This window comes from Leptopilina boulardi, unplaced genomic scaffold, assembly GCF_019393585.1.
Source record: "Leptopilina boulardi isolate dan_hultmark-lab unplaced genomic scaffold, ZJU_Lbou_2.1 LbouV2_266, whole genome shotgun sequence".
Taxonomy (NCBI): Eukaryota; Metazoa; Arthropoda; class Insecta; order Hymenoptera; family Figitidae; genus Leptopilina; species Leptopilina boulardi.
Window position 1 is genome coordinate 2107858 of NW_026137825.1, and position 18185 is coordinate 2126042.

Here is an 18185-nt window from a genome sequence, read left to right on the forward strand (position 1 = left end):
TTCACGAAATGTGTATAGAAATTTAATTTTATTTTCACCAACAAATAATGATAGATTATCATTTTCAAAACGTATATCGTAAATTAATTTTTTAAGAATACCACTTTTATCAATAATATTCCTAGAACTCCAATCATTTTTTACAAAATTAGTATCATTTAACCAATTTTCAATAAAATATATTAATGATGATTCATTTGAAAATGTATAAGGTTTCAATATTTTATCACGTATTTTTATTTCTGTTAAATAATCCTCTTTACCGAGTATTTCCTTTTCAATTAATAATTTTATTATTTCTTCTTCATAAAAAATTGTTCCATTTATTAAACGTTTTTGCTTCAAACATTCATTGTAATATTCCATTTCTTTGAAATATTCCTCTTCATCACATTTATCATTATTAATATAATATATCGTTATACCGGAAAATTCAACAATTGTCAATTTTCTATAAAGTTGATTATTAATTTCATATAAAAACTCAACAGATTCGCTATTATTATTATTATTATTATTATTTAATATTACATAAGTTTTCACATCTTTCGATAATAATAACGAATTTTTATGAATTAATTCTGTAATTAATATTTCATCTTTAGATTTATATTCAGTTCGTAATTGTGCAATTTTGTTGGTATCATTAGATGTGGTAGGATTAAAAAAGAATTTATAACCATAACCATTGTACGAATTTAAACTACTAACAAATAGAAGACGATTTTTCATTAAACCAATATGTTTAGGATAAGTGTAATACAATAATTCAATATTATATAAATAATTTTTAATAGAAATAAAATTAAAATCAACTTTTTCTAACTCATTAACAATTGTTGTAATTAATTTTAAATCATTTTGAAATTTTTCATTAAATTCAAAACCAGGTTCTTCAATGTTTAAGGAAAATTTATCATAAATTGATAATATTTCATCTTTAGAATTATTATCATTATCAATTTTTTGTATTTGAAAATTATTTTTATATGAATTAATAATTTTATCAATTGTTTCTTTTAAAAAAATTGTTTTAATATTTGTACCATATGATTTAAATAATAATTGTGTATCCGTATTTGTTAAATGTGTTGTAATATCGTGTTGAAATTTTTCCACAAATTTCCAATTATTTTTTTCGCACATCTCTTCATTTTTTTCCAATGATGTTTTATTTACTAGACATGGATACAATGGCACTAATGATAATCCAAATTCTTTCCACCATTCATTTTCTTTTAAATTATAATAACGTAAATATGATTTAAAACGTTCTTTTTTATATTTCATTAATTGTTGTATCAACTCTTGTGTACTTTCATCGGAATATTTTAAAATTCTTCTATGACCTGAACGTAATAATTGATGTAATGAGAAATTAATTTTTCTACGAAATAATTCAGAATTATCCGATTCTTTAATAAGTGTTACTGTATAATTTTCTCTTATTAATGCATAATAATCGCAAGTTTGATTTTTCGTAAAATAAAATTCAAGTAAATCATAAGATTGTGGTGTATTTTTAAATTCACCATAAACAACACGATTATTGGTGTATAATAATGTTATAATAACATCATGAAGATCGTCTAATAAAAAATTTCTTAATGATTGATTAGTTACTTTAGTATCATATTGACCATATATTTCACCTAAATTATGAATTTGTTTTTCATATAAATCCTTAATATTTGGTAAAATAAATCCAGTTGTACATTGAAAATTTTCTGCATTTTTAATATATGCAGAAATTCTTGTATCATTATAGTTTTTATCTGAGAAACGACATTCTAAATCGAGAATTAATTCTGCCATTTCGGCAAGACTTTGAAAATGTGAAAATCCTAAATGAATAGTATAGGTGTAGTCCTCAATTAATTTTATTTCTATTCGTTGAAATGAATCGTCAATATAATTAAAAAGATCATTAAATGCATTTTTCCAATATTGTGGTTCAAATATAATTTTTCTTATAGATGGTAAATTTTTTTCCTTACAATTATAATAGAATAATGCCGATAAAGAAAATGCGTGCAATGTTAATTCATCTATTTTCTTCTCATTGAGTAATTGTTTTATTAAATGTCCAATTGTAAGATAGTCATTGAAATTTTTTAAATCATTTTCAAAATTACTTTCATTAGTGTGATAATAAAAATTATGTAATTTTCCCAATCGTAAATATATTGAACCAGCTTGTGCAAAAATATAATCAAGTGACAATAAATTAGTATTATTATTGGGTTGTGGAAAAAATGGCATTATCATATCGTTAAATATTCTATTTACCGATAAATGTGTAAGTTTTGAATTAGAACCGTATTCATTTTCAAATATTGTATTTTCAAGTGTTTCTCTAATAATTGTTAATGCAACATTATATTCTAAATTATCACCATTTTTGCCAATTGCCTCTGCCAAAAATCCATAAATATTTCCATATTTCTCAAATACAAGTGAACTAATAATGTAATTAAACATTGTATTAACAAAAATTACATCCAAATTTTCATTATCTCTATAAATCACTATTTTTTAACAATTGTCGAATTAATTTTAAATTTTTTGTAACATTATCAGAATTATCATCCAAATATTTATAAAGTGAATTAACAATTGGTATTTGTTTATTTTGATCAATTTCATTTAAATAATTTTCAATTAATAAAAAATCACTAAGTATATTAAGATAATTGAAAATTGGTATCAATTGTACAATTGCTAGAGGACTTTGTAAATAATTCATTTTTAAAATATTTATACTTTTAGACTCAAAATTTTATTAATTTTGTTTCCACATTAGTAAAGGAAGTATTTTTCTATTAGGTAATCTGTAAAATAAAAATAATGTTACATATTTAATATTTAACTTCTATGCAAGCATTGTAATAACTAAGAATTTAAAAATTAAAAAAGCTAAATCAAATAATTTTTATACCTATATGATGTTCATATTAAATGTACCATCTATTTTTTCAGATTATAAAAAGACTTCTGAGACAAAACTATATATTTCTTTTTTTATGAGTTGAAATTGTCATTATACATATTACATACTTAATATTTCATATTATAGATAAACTTTTATATATACTTTTTAATTATATTATAATTATATTCTGTGTGTTAGGAAATTTTTTATAAAATATTGACACAATTGAAAAACATATGAATTTTATATAACATTTTATATATTAAAAAAAATTTAATAATTCGTATAGTGCTTACATATTATTAAATATTAATTATATAAAATTATTTCACATTTTTGTTCATGAAACGAAATTTAATATATAAAATAATAAATTATTAAATTTATTAACATATTTGTATATGAAAAAAAAATTTATACTTTTAAAATATATTTGAGGGAGAGTTATAACTGTTAATGTAAATAATGACAATAATAATAATAATAATAATAATAATAATAATAATTGATTCTCAATTTATAATTGAATACGTGTTATTTCTTTCATGATAATTTTATAATTTTCATTCTTTTTACCAGTACCATTAAATGTCGATTGTAGTACTACTTTATAAACATTACCCATTCCACCAATTGACGTAACTATTGAAATGTAAGTAATATTAAATACACTACCAGGAAAAAGAATAATCTTCTTCTCCTGAATTGGCTCAAACTGATCGACTTTCATCTCAATTATAGGTCTAAAATAAGGTCCATCAAAATTGTATATATACAAAATATTTCTAAATCCACTGGATGGATATGATGAAAATCTCATTGCAGATACTGCATTAGTTGATGTTAATGTAAATTTTTGCAAAGTGACCTCCTTACCTACTTTCAATTGTTTGTTAAAAAATTCAACAGATACGGAATCGATGCGAAATAATCTCGACTGGAATTCATCGTAAGGAGCATCATATTGTCTTATTGCTAATTTATATAAAGCCAATTTCATCAATTTCGCTTCATTTGTATCGCCATTAATACGCCTATCGCCTGTTGTTGCAAAATTTCTTATAGCATAGTAATCTTCAAATGTCACCGAATAATACGCCTTTTGTTCATTATAATCATTAATTATATTTTCCAACGTTGTTCCTTGTTCAATTTTACATCTCTCTCTATAGGTGTAAATTGAATTGATTCTATATTCGTCAGCCGCTAGTGATAAACTAGTTTTATCCAAAACTATATCGTACATTAATTTATTGAATAGTTTGGCATTTTCTATTTGATAATTTTTAGACCAATCAGAATCTACAAATTTTTTATTCCTTATCCAATTGTCGGCAAAATACTCAAGAGCAGTTGTATTATCAAATAAAAATGTGAATTTTTCAAATGCACTACGTATCTCTTGATCTGATACAATATCTCTGGTTTTATTTTTGATTAATTGTACTTCTTTTTCTTTCTGAAGTGATTTTTCAATAAAACGCCAAGTCCTAAAGCAAAAATCAGATCTAATTTTTTCCGAAAAATAGTAATTATCACAATTATTCAGAGTAATATTTTTATTAAAATATATGCCAAAAAATTCAATTGTTGTTGATTTTCGTCGAAGTTGATTATTAATTTCATAAACAAGTTGATTATCATATTCAAATGTTGTAAAATTAAGTTTAGTGAAAATATTCTTTTTTTTAACTAAATCATATGCTGATGTAATAAATATTACGTCTTTAAATTCATATCCTGTTCTTAATAATGCAATTTTTTGTGTATCGTTGGTTTCAGGAACTTTGATAAATTTATAACCATAGCCAAAATTATGCATTTTAGTAGTTTTTACCATCAAAATTTGTCGACTATTGTTATAAATGTCAGAAATTATTTTTGTACTATTGTTTTCTAATAATAAATCCATTATAGATAGCATATTCTTGACAAATGTAAAAGATTCATTTAAATTTTTTTCTAAATTATCAACAATTGTTGACAATAAATTTATATCACTTAAATTTGTGGAAATTGAAACAAAAGCAGGCTCTTCAATGTGTAAAGAAAATTTATCATAAACTGTACTATTTTCATAATTAATTATTTCTGACCATGAATTGTTAAATATACTGTCTACATTTTTACGAATTAATTCCATGAGGAATATTGTGTCATTAGTTGTACCCAATGACAATAAAACAGACTTAATATTTCTATCCGATGATGTTAAATATGAATAAGAATCTAAATCTTTAATTACAAATTTAATATTATTTTTTTCACAAAATTCAGTTTTTTGATTTGTCGTTGTATTTAATAAACAAGGATATGATGATATTAATGATAAACCAAATTTTTGCCACCATTCATTTTTTTTTAAATTATCATCATAAAAATTGAAATCTATCTTGAAACGTTCATTTTTTTTAAGTTCTATAGAATTTACAGTTACATTGGCATACTTTAAAACAACACGATGGCCTAAATTTATTAATTTAAATAAAGATAGATGAACTTTATCACGAAATAATTCAGGATTGTCAGATTCTTTAATAAGTGTACAAGTGTAATTTTCTCGTATTAATGCAAAATAATCAAATTTGTCTGTAGTAGTATAGTAAAATTCAAATATATCATACGATAAATGTTTTAAATGATTAATATCAGTATATATCAATGTTATTTCAACATTATGAAGATCATTTATTGTAATTTTACTAATTGATGAACGTTTAATTAATTCTAAATCATATTTTCCATATATTTCACCAATATTATTAATTTTATTCAAAAACCATTCGTCTATATTTTCTAAAACAATTTCACTTTGACAATTAAAAAATGTATTTTCAATATTTATTCTTGTTTTATCATTTGTTCTATTCCAATAACGACATTCTAAATCCGTCAAAAATTGTGCTACCGAAGCCAAATTTTGAAAATGTGTAAATGCTAAATTAATCTTATGTTCAAAATCATGTTGTAATTTATCTTCAATTTGGTAAAAATTATTGGTTAGAAATTCAAAAAGATTATGATAAGCAATCTTCCAATGACGTGGTTGAAAAACGATATTTCTTATTTCTTCATTTCTAATATTTTCCTCAGTAGAAACATAATAAAAAATAGCAGGAAGAGCAAATACTCTTAAAGCTAGATAATCTATTTTTCCACGATGAAGCAAATTTTTAATTACATGACCCACTGCTAAGTAATTATTAAATAAATTATTACCTCCAAAACTTTCATAAATCCGATAGAAAATAGGAAAATAGGTAGCATTTATTCTCCCAACTTGTAGATACATTAAACCTGCTTGTGCAAAAATATAATCAATAGACAATAAATTAAGATTAGTATTTGGTTGGGGAAAAAGTGGAAATATTATGTCGCCATATATTCTATTAACTGCTAAATCAGTTAGTTTCGAATTAGCGCCGTATTCATTTTCAAATATTGCATTTTTTAATGTTTCCTTAATCACCATTAATGTATGATTGTATTTAAAATTTTTTTCCTTACGAATTGCCTCTGCTAAAAATCCATAAATATTTCCATATTTCTCAAATACAAGTGAACTAATAATGTAATCAAACATTGTTTTAACGAAAATTACATCAAAATCTTCAGACTCCTTTTCGCCATACATATCACTACCTTTTAATAATTGTCGAATTAATTTCACTTTATTAAAATATTTATACTGATTTGCCGCTAAATATTCATAAAGTGCATTAACAATTGGTATTTTTTTATTTTCATCAACTTCATCCAAATAATTTTCGATGAATAAAAAATCACTTAATAAATTTAAATAATTTATAACTGGTATAAATTGTACAGCCGCTATAGGACTTGATGGAAGAAATGTATCCTCCATTTTAGAATTGTTTATATATCTTTTAATTTATCGGTTGATAGTCAAAATGGCCTCTAATTTTAACATTCGATTGAAAAATCTGTTAATTATAAAAATTTATAATAGCTTTAGTATAATAATATTAATTAATTAATTTAAAAAGATTTTGTTTATAACTACAATATTTCAACACAATTTAATATCATAATTAACATACCTGATTATATATATGGTTAAAATGAAAAACTGTGTTATTTAAAAAAATAAAGTTATGTTCGTCTTTTAAAAATGAAATATTTTTTTATGTTATCTCTTAAATAAATATTAAAATATACATACATTACAAGGGCATATTCAATTTAATAATTTTATTTATTTAGAAACATATTGATACAATTTATATCAATATATGTTTTCCGCAAAGACACGTGGAATATATATATATATATATATATATATATATATATGTGACGTTCCATGAGGAAAGGGACCTTAGCTGCAATAGACGCATTTTCCAGAAAAGGTATTTAAAGTAGAGCGTCCCTGATTGGTTGAGACCCTCCATCGAAAATCAGCCCCACCACCTTACTACTACATCGTTCCTACAGCTCACGCTTACGACAAGTATACTAGTGTAGAAGTGGTGGGGATGGTTTCTGTAGTCCGTGCTGGAACGCGATTAACATGGTCATGATTAATGCTTTATAACAAAAAAACTAAATAGAAAAGTACAATTTTTAACTTTTGTATCTGAAAGAGCAACTCAAGATCTATCGACTGATATCAAAAACTCAATTTTCATTTTTTTGCAGCTAAGGTCCCTTTCCTCATGGAACGTCACATATATATATATATATATATATATATATTTAAAATTATTCCCACATTAAACTTACAGCTATATTTGCAACATTGCATCAAAATTTAAATAATAATCAGTTTTCACTAATCATAATTTAATTTATGTTATTTTTTTCATTATACTTTTATACCATACATTCTTTTCCCTACTACTGTAAAATGTTGATGATAGCATAACTCTAAAAACATAACCCATTCCACCAAGTTCTACAAGTGAAATATTACTAATTGTAAATTCACAATCAGGTAAAAGAATAATCTTCTTCTCCTGAATTGGCTCAAATTGATTGACTTTCATCTCGATTTCTGCTCTAAAATAAGGTCCATCAAAATTGTATACATACAAAATGTTTCTAAATCCATTGGATGGATATGATGAAAATCTTATTGCAGATCCTATATTAGTTGATGTTAATGTAAATTTTTGTAAAATGACCTTCTTACCTATTTTCAATTGATTAATAACAAAATCAATAGATTTGGTATCGATGCTAAATAATCTCGAATCAAATTCAACGTAAGGAGCATCATATTGTCTGATTGCTAATTTATATAAAGCCAATTTCATTAATTTCGCTTCATTTGTATCGCCATTAATATCGCCTGTTGTTGCAAAATTTCTTATAGCATAATAATCTTCAAATGTCACCGAATAATACGCCTTTTGTTCATTATAATCATTAATTATATTTTCCAACGTTGTTCCTTGTTCAATTTTACATCTCTCTCTATAGGTGTAAATTGAATTGATTCTATATTCGTCATCCGCTAATGATAAACTAGTTTTATCCAAAACTATAGAGTACATTAATTTATTGAATAGTTCGGCATTTTCTATTTGATAATTTTTAGACCAACACTGTAAAAAATTTTGGGAATAATCACCAACTTTTTCTGATGAATATTCCGTAATTTTTGGTGAAAATACTTTTCCCGAAATTTTGGGAACAATCACCAACTTTTTCTGGTGAGTGTTCCAAATTTTTTTGTGAAAATGCTTTTCCCCTAAAAATTAATGATTATTACCCAATATTTTAGTGAAAATTCCCTTATATTCTAATGAATTTTTTTTCCTCAACAAATTGGTGAATATTATCCAAAATTTTGGTGAAAATTCCCCAAAATTCTAATAAATATACTTTGCCTAAAAACATTGGTGAATATTAGTTAATAATTTGGTGAAAATTCACCAAAATTCTAATGAATATATTTTCCCTAAAAACATTGGTGAATATTAGTTAATAATTTAGTGAAAATTCCCTAAAAATTGTAATAAAATAATTGTAATTTTGTTTAAAATTTAATTTAGAAAGATACATGAAAAATTATATTTTTAATGTAAATTTTTTTAAATGTATTTTGTATTTAATATAATACAAATAATAGTTAATAAGTTAATAATAGTAATAATAATACAAAAAATAGTATATAATATAATATTAAACATTTATTTAATACATTTTTAATTGCTAAACTAAAACGTATAACAATGCATTCTTACGCTTAGTTCAACTAAAATTTGGTTGGCTTAAATAAATTTTTTTCTAAGTTTATTACAGCAAAAATATGAGTTTTAAAAATTGTTTCTAGTATGTTCTTTAAAATATTTTTGTTATGTGTAGAAAAAAATATACGATGTTTAAAATATTTTCTCGTTTTGAAAGGTTTGTCACATCTGGTTTGTCTCAGGATGACCAGCTACAAGGGTTTCTCGTTACAATAAAGCCTTATTTTATGAGTTTTTCGAGACCCGTTTTTTTCTTATAGATTTATTAAGATGGTAAGTTTGTGAAATTTTTCGTATTGGAATATGGATATAAAATGTTCAAAAATTTTCCATTTTCGAAAACATTTCCTCCGAAAGGTCTGTCCAACATCAGTTGCTCCTGAGCATTAGCCAGGCTAACTACAAGTGAAATTAGTGAGTGAAAAATAGTTTTATAAAGTCAAGAAGGCATTTTTACAAAGTGCAAAATTTCTACAATATTCGAGGAATATATTGTACAAAGGTAAATAATATTTAATAATATTACCTATTATGAAAATAATTGTTGAGCGTTCTGAATAAAGAAACAAAGAAAGTTAAGCTGTTAAATTTTAATTTTGTACTTTTAAGTTTTAACTATATTGGAGTTTCTTCTTCACAATTCTAATTAACAGTACGCAACGTTTTATTATTATTATTAATTATTAAAAATCAATTTTTATTTACTCTCCAAATTTGAATTAGTAGAAAACTACTAATTCCACAGAGACAATTAAGCAACTAATTGAAAATATTTAAATTCTACTGAAGTATCAATTAAAATAACTAATTAACAGTTAAACAATTTGAGGTTATGTTTGAAAATAACTGAAATATTAGTAGATTTTGTTTCTCTATTGTTTCAGTAAGGTTTTCTTCTGATAATTTGTGGAATTTAACTAATGTTTCAGTTATTTCTTACTGTCAATTAGTTAATTTTTACTAATTGATATAGCGAAAATGAAGTTAGGTTTTGACTTTTAATCAGTAGTTTTCTACTAATTCAGATTTAGAGAGTAATACAGAAAATTATAAAATTGCTTACCTAAAAATTTTTTTTATAATTTGTCGATTAATAAAAACTATAAGACATATATTCAGGCGAAAAATTATAGAATTTTTCATTCTAAAAAATAATTTCTTTAATAATGGTTTTATCAAAAAAAAAAGTATTTTGAAATTTAGAATATATATGAATACCCGGATCAAATAACTCGACCGACGCTCGGACGAACGCTCTATTATCAGTCAAGTAGCAGTGACAGCCTGTTGGCGGCTCACTGCTACCCGACTACCATTAGAGCGTGCGTCCGAGCGTCGGTCGAGTTATTTGATCCGGGTATTCATATATTTATATACTATAATAAGTTATATATATAATAAGTTATAAGTAAACATTTTTTTTAGTTGTGATAACATTTCTTGAAATTATTATTCGATACAATTTCAATGTAATAAACTTCTTTTACTAGAGAACTTTTTATTTAAACATTTAATTGTATTCTTGTCCCAATTCTATAAATCGTTCGAAGCTCGGACGCATGCTCTATTGGTAGTCAAGTAGCAACCCAACCAAAAATTTCAGTATTATACCAGAGTTAACTACTGGCGCTGTACTGGTTCAGTATTGGCTTCCGAGATTGGGCAGTCTGTACTGAACCAGTACTGGGTAGCGATTATGTATTTTGATTTAACTTTGACGTCAAAGTTGATTGTTTTGATTTGTCAAATTGTAATATCCACAATTTATTTAGGAATTAAATTATAAAAAAGTAAAGTAAGTAATTTCAAACAGTTAAAAAAGCGGTATAATTAAAAAATTTTTAAAATATTAATAATTAGGTTAAAATTATTTAATAAAAAATTATTTCATCTGTCAACGGTAAGTATTTTTTTAATGTTGAAACTAGGGATATATTATAATTGTTTTGAATAATGCCTTACTTTCATTTTTATAAATGTAGTCAGAATAAAATAAACTAAAATATCAAAAACTAAAGAAGAAATTACGTCGTTTAAAAGATAATTCAAAACAAAAAATTACTTACATTTGACCGATGAAATATTTTTTTCATAAAATAATTTTAACTTAAATTAATTTCCTACTGTTTTGAGCAAATTAACATTTTGTACATAATTTATTGATGTAATTTAAAATAGAAAATGCTCAACATAAATTATTATTAAAAATGCTCAATTTTTTGGCATAATGTAATTGCAATTAATTCCTAAACATAAATTCAGTAACGAGACTGTTATTTATATTTGTGTGAATAAAAATTAACGATTAATTTTATTTAAACTGTAATTAATTATATATAAATAGTAATATTTAAATAATTCTTTCAATTTTTCCTCTTAACACATGTGAATGAATAAATAAATAAAATACTATTAATGTTTTGATTATATTTCATAAATTAAAGTTTTTTTAACCTCTTACTTTTACTTAGTTTGTTAAAGTTATAAAAGTTTTTTTTAAAAATCCTTGTAATGCTGTCTTGATCTTTTTAAAATTACTTACTTCACTTTTTGTTTTTCATCATTTAATTCCTAAATAAAGTTTTTATTCTTAAATTTTTAATAAAGGGAAAAAAGTAATTATACTTCAAAATTGTGGTTATTACAATTTAACAAATCGAAACAATCATTTTACGTAAAACTATGTAAAATGACATTTGACTACGAAGTCAAAATGAAAATGACTTTGACGTCAAAGGTAAATCAAAATACATAATCGCTACCTTGGTATTTTCATTATATCAGTACTGTTGCAGTACCACACTACCAGTACTAGCAAACCAGTAGTGAGCCAATATTGGGCCAGTACTGGCTCAAATAGAATTACTTTTTGATTAATACCAGTTTATAAAAACTTCTAGAGTGAACCTGATGAATCTTTTTATTTAAATATTTTGTTTATAAAAATTTTTGCACCTTGATTTAATTTTTCAAAATTAAAATGTGTTTTATTTTGCTTTTCTGTGGGTAAAATTATTTTTAACAAAAAGTTTCCTGAGACCAATTCCAAAATATTTTGCAAGATTTTCTTATTGTTTTCTGATATGCAATAAACCAACAAAAATTTTTTAACAATCAATCTAAAAATAAATAAATTTGTTTATAAAAAAATTAATATTTTTTAAAATAAAAATTTAGAATATGTCTACTTTAAGATGTCTATGGTAGGTATGAATCAATGAAAAGAAATTCAATTCAGCGTCTATGTCCTCAGACCGAGAGTCCATAAAACTTAAGTCCTTTTTTTACAACTCTATTGTAGTTGAAGCCTATAAGCAGGTATATATATATATATATATATATATATATATATATATATATATATATATATATATATATATATATATATATTCTCGAATACGCACTTTTTTTTAAAGATGTCGAAAAATTCAAAAACTACTTTTTTGTATCTATGAAATAGTCATTGACAATTTTTTCTGTTTATAATATTTATTTCTGCCATCTACATATGGCACAAATATTTTCTTCTTGCTTGGGTTCGAACAGGACAAAAGAGTAATTTATGACCCAAATCCCCAAAGACGTTATTTTTAACAATTTAACTTTTTTCACCCTTTTATACACTGACAAAAAAATTAATTTGATTCAAATACTTCAAATTATTTGAAAAATATTTAATTGGTTCAAATACTTTTTATTTGCATCAAAAAAATATGTATTTCATTCAAATAACTTGAATTATTTGAATCGCAATTATTTGAACCAAATACATCGTATTTGGTTCAATTAAATAATTAATTGAATTGAATAAATGAATTTATTTAATACAAATAATGAGTTACTTGAAACTATTCACTCATTTATTTCACTCAAATATTTCGTTTATTTGATACAAATAAAAAGTGTTTGACACAATAGATTTATGTAATTGATTCAAATAAACTGAATTATTTAATACAAATAATTCGTTAATTAATTCTAATACACTATTTTATCAAGACAAATAAAAAAATATTTCAATCAATTAAATATTTATTTGAAACGATAATAATGATTTACTTGAAACAATTAATTTATTTATTTCACTCAAATATTTTTTTCTATTGAAACAAATAAAAAGTATTTGATACAATAACTTTATTTAATGAATTCAAGTAAACTAAATTATTTAATACTAATACACTATTTTATCAAGACAAATAAAAAAATATTTTAATCAATTAAATGTTTATTTGAAACGAAAATAATGAGTTACTTGCAACTATTAATTAATTTATTTCACTTAAATATTTCATTTTTTTCATACAAATAAAAAGTATTTTATACAATAACTTTATTAATTCTAATTAATTAAATTATTTAATATAAATAATGTGTTATTTAATGTTAATACACTATTTTATTAAAGGAAAATAAAATATTTTGATCAATTAAATATTTAAGTGTAATGTAGGAGGAGGAGCATGGCAGATATTAACTTTGTTGCGACTTTTTCCATTTTTCGCGGGACCAAAAATTGATACGAATGATGAAATTTGGTATTCTTTAATGAAATTAACGGAAATCATTGAAATTGTATGTTCCCCACAAATACATAAATCTTATGTTCCGTATCTTGATGATATTATTAATGAATATTTAGGTTTGAGAAAAAAATTATTTCCTTTAGTAAATATGCGTCCAAAACACCACTATTTAACTCATTACCCAGAAATAATACTGCAATTAGGCCCATTACGAAAACTTTTCACCTTAAGATTTGAAAGTAAACATACTTTTTTTAAAAGAGTAATGAGAAACATAAAGTGTTTTAAGAATACAACGTTTTCATTATCTGAAAAACATGAACTCTTGCAAAGTCTTCTACGTTCAGGAGCAGGATTTAAGTGCGATTTGCAACTGAATGAAGAGGTACCATTTTCTATTCAGCACTATTCAACAGAGCTAAAAAAAGTCATACAAAATTCGGAACTGTGTATTCCAGCAACTGAATGTTCAAGTGCTGAATTTAAAGGTAATTTTTATAAGAAAGGAAGTGTGGTCGCCGTTAGTCAAAAGTCTTATCAAGAAAACGTTGAAATGGGTAGAATTATAATGATTTTATGCGATAATGCAGAACGTTTATTTCTTGTTTTGGAAATATTAAAAACTACTTTTCAACCAAGCTCTCGACTACATGAACTAGGAAACTTTATCCGATACGAATGTCTTCCAATCAGTAAATTACTGGAAAGTAAATCTTTCGATGTTTATATCCACGATACAGTATCGTATGTTAAGATTAATCATGGACTTGTAGCAACTCCATTATAATTTGTTTTAATGTTATTCTTTTATACGAATGTAGATCATTAAGGATTTTTTCAATTTGATAAATTTTATATGTAATAATAACACTTTTATATTAGTCATTTTATTAATAATAATAATAATAATAATAACTGTCTGAAAAGATAAATGAAAACTATGGATTTTATTTATAAAGTGAGTAAATAACAATTATTGGATATTAAAATAAATAACTTTTGTGTCATAGTTTTTATATGGATTATTATGTAATAATATTATAACATTATATCGCATATATACAAAAGAAATATTTCAAAATTGATAAAGCAAAAAAATTTTTTCTTTTTAGTTTTAATATGGAATTTTTGAAGATAACAACACTACAGAGAAAAAAGATAGCGGCTATAAGGGTTTCCGCAGAAGAAGAATTAATTTCTAGGGCTTGTAAACGTTTAGATCTTCCACTTGATTCTAAATATAAGGTATTGAATATTTTATAGAAACAATTAATAACTCTTTTATTATCATATACATGGATTATTCTTTCAGTTTGTGTTAGACGACGATGGAACTGACTTTGAAGATTTTTATGAACTGATTGAATTTATTACTCATACTCCGGGAGTACTAATGATTTTGAAGGAAGATGAAGAATGGATATCGAAAATTTCTTCATCCCAAGTTAGTGAAACTGAAGTACTGCAATCTTCTATCATAAAGGGTACAAAATTTTAATTATGAATTGTGCTTTCTAAATTAATCAAGTATCTTTTAAAGAATTGTTAATTTTTTATATAATAAATACCTGTTTATATAAGCGTATGTTAACATTGTACATAGATAGACTTTTATATAAAGTATGAATAACTGAACATATTTTTTACAGATGAGGTAACAATAACAACTATTTCAGAATCTCCAACACCATCGACTTCTAACAGTACCTTAACTAATGAAGAACCTTGTATGACACCATTAAAATGGCAAAATATTACGCCAAAGGGTTTTAATGATGTTCCGTACAATTCATGTTCTAAAGAGCTTCAATTAATAAGAAATGTTGCAGATTTTATGATAGAAGTAAAGACCACAACTTATTCAGATGCCTTGCGTATGGCTAAAGAAATAGTTACTCGTTTTCCTAAGGCTTTTGAAAAACGAACCTGGAAAAATGGCGAGGATTCTATTTATTCTGATGGAATAGACTCTCTTAGGACTAGGATTTATGAACGTTTGAAGTATGTGCAAATAATTATTAATCAAATTCTCTTTTAAGCGAGAATTTTTCTCTAAGAATTATTTTATTAATGTTCTAGATTTCTAAAAACAATCAGCAAAAAGCGCAAAAGGAGTGAGTCAATAGATAATGCAGAGGAGCTGGAAACCCGGAAAAAAACCAAAACATCAAGATATGGTCATAATCAAGACTGCTATGGCTGTGTCGCTTTTGAGCCATCCCTTTCTGAAAATGAAACTGATGAGTCCCAATTAAGTAAGAAGAGTATTTTGTTAAATTACAAAAGATCAGATGAAGGTACATCAGAAGAAATAGAGTCATTAATGAGTGACACTTATCCATCACAAAGAATAATGATAAATAAAAGGGATGTAAATAAAATAGTTCTGGAGGATATTTTAAGAAATCATTGGCCTTACCTAACGGAAAAAAAGTATTTTCTTTCGCATGCCAACACTTTGCTTGGACAAAATATTAAAGAAGTTTGGAATAAGAATATACAATTAAAGATTCCAGAAATAATAGTTTTTTTTAGAAGCTATTGTGGACAATTTAATAAAAAAAAATCTTTTCCTGAGGCTGTTGCACCAATGAGAGATATTTTAAGTGAGGCAAAGAAAGCAAATGAAAATCTCGCCAGTAATATGGCAAGTACATTAGTTTTTTTGCCTCTTATTGCAAAAAAGTTTAAAGAGGATGAGCTCTACATTTTAGTTGTAAGTATAAAAAAATCTGTTATGTTTGGGGCTTAAAAATATGTATAATAAAATTTATTAATATTTTTTTCTATTTTTAGGATTCTTTTGCTACTGAAGATAAAATCAAGGACAAAGCAGATTCAATACGCCCATCATTAATAATAAAAGGTAAATATGGTATAAAATTTACAATTTACTGTACTTTAAATCATTACTCATATTTTTATTAAACGTATAATTACTTTTGCAGGAAACTCACTTTATGATGAAAAATGCGAATGTCTCATCTTCATTGAGAGGGAGAAAGTTTTAGAGGCCGATACTGTATTAGAGGGAGTTTTACTATTAACACTTTGTTTCTATGTTTTCGGATATAATTACCCTGAAAGAAAAACATCATCTTTAGAGTTTGTCCAGAGGTAAGTTTTACTCTCTGCTCTCTTAATTTTGTCTTCATATCTATACAGAACAAATTTGAATAAATTTTATCTTAAATGTAGTACTTTACATCATACATAAAAATAACTCTTAGTATTAACATCTTTGTCAATCACTATTTGTATTTAATTTAGCCATAAATAAACATTTCAGAATGCTGTTAGATATTAATCCGACAGAAGGACACAAACGGTGGACAAAGAAGTCCACAAAAATATGCAGAGATGCAAAGGCGGGAAAATTAATCGACAACATTGTTGAGTTCAATTCCAATTTTTATACTCCATAAATTTAATATATATGTATAAAACATATAAATTCATTAAGTCTACATTTTGTTACTATCTTAATATTATATTATTATAATAGATATATTTTCAAAGTAATTTTAAAAAAATAAATTAAATTCTGTTCAAACACGTTTCTTCATTTCTGTTTATTCCAAAGAAATTTGTTTTTAAACTTTACCAATACAAAAATAACAAGAAAATAAAATAATTCACCAAAAACTCTTGGGGCATATTTAATAATATTTGTGAAATATTAACTAAATTCTTAAGGGATATTAACTAATAAATGTGAAATATCCACAAAATTTTAGAGTTATTTCACCAAAAAATCTTATGGAATATTAACTAATATTTGTGAAATATTCACAAAAAGTTTTGGGGAAAATTCACAAGAAATCTTGGGGAACATTCATTAATATTTGTAAAATAACCCCAAAATTTTGGAGAAAATTCACCAAAAAATCTTGGTAAATATTCACCAATATTTTTAAAACATTCACAAAATTTCGGATAAAATTCACAAAAAATCTTGGGGAACATTCATTAATATTTGTGAAATAACCCCAAAATTTTGGAGAAAATTCACCAAAAAATCTTGGTAAATATTCACCAATATTTTTAAAACATTCACAAAATTTTGGATAAAATTCACCAAAATAGCTTGGGAAACATTCATTAATATTTGTGAAAAAACCCCAAAATTTTGGAGAAAATTCACCAAAAAATCTTGGTAAATATTCACCAATATTTTTAAAACATTCACAAAATTTTGGATAAAATTCACCAAAATAGCTTGGGAAACATTCACAAAAAAATTTTGGGGAATATCCACAAACTTTTGTGAAAAATTTTCCCCAGAAAGTTTTGGGGAATATTTACTAATATCTGAGAAATATCCACAAAAATTTGAGGAAAATTTTCCCCAAAAAATTTTGGGTAATACTCCACAAAAAGCCCTCCAAATTTGCGTCACCAGAATTTTTGGGAAATTTCACCAAAAAATTTTTTACAGTGAATCAGAATCTACAAATTTTTTATCCCATACCCAATTGTCAACAAAATACTCAAGAGCAGTTGAATTATTAAATA

At 24.4% G+C, this 18185-nt stretch overlaps 1 protein-coding gene across 1 annotated transcript in view; it reads left to right on the forward strand.

The window, feature by feature from the left end:
- LOC127281166 (neurexin-1) overlaps positions 1 to 18185 on the forward strand; it is a 358116-nt gene that overhangs the window by 275817 nt on the left and 64114 nt on the right. The window lies entirely within an intron of this gene.